The sequence below is a fragment of the Dendroctonus ponderosae genome, unplaced genomic scaffold (assembly GCF_020466585.1).
Source record: "Dendroctonus ponderosae isolate FM_Combo_2020 unplaced genomic scaffold, Dpon_F_20191213v2 Dpon_F_20191213_1, whole genome shotgun sequence".
NCBI classification, from domain to species: domain Eukaryota; kingdom Metazoa; phylum Arthropoda; class Insecta; order Coleoptera; family Curculionidae; genus Dendroctonus; species Dendroctonus ponderosae.
The window spans coordinates 11,953,647-11,954,220 of record NW_026017110.1 but is presented as its reverse complement, the minus strand read 5'-3'; the positions used below and the strand labels follow the sequence as shown (position 1 = coordinate 11,954,220).

Here is a 574-nt window from a genome sequence, read left to right as displayed (position 1 = left end):
GGAATGGTATTTAATCGATGTATGCCTCTAACTGTAAACACCACTATCACCGCGACTAGAACACGTCTACTCACATCGACAGCTATATGCATACTATTCTGATATGATATGATCCTTCTTGAATGAGGTGTTTAATGATATTTTTAACAAAGATTTTTATTTTTAAAGAAGTTTTTTTCATACTTTCGAAACACAGCGTGTCATGCACCTAGTTAACATAAGAGCAATCCCAGACTGCATTGATTAAGTAGTTTTAAAATAAAATATCTCCAGGATACACTGTTAAATGATTCATTTTGGATCGGCGATGAAATAGTATATGGGGAAACAATGCCACATTTTATAGGTTACAACTTAAAACTAAATCCTAAAAACGCCTTATTTTTCCGTTATTCAGTTACATTGCACCTGTACCAGTACCTGCAATTATTAGTGAACGGACACTAACATGTAATTCCATATCTCTCTAATATTCTCCCGGGGCCGTTTCTATTTATCACAATCAAATATGTTCCTGGTTGATCTGATTATCTCAAATAAGTGTGTCTGCATATCAGATCAACATATGTATTTC

At 34.0% G+C, this 574-nt stretch overlaps 1 protein-coding gene across 1 annotated transcript in view; it reads left to right on the top strand.

Moving 5' to 3' along the window:
• The window catches only part of LOC109533679, a gene marked incomplete at its 3' end in the record, with an annotated part of 304,359 nt that overhangs the window by 274,685 nt on the left and 29,100 nt on the right, over positions 1-574 (top strand).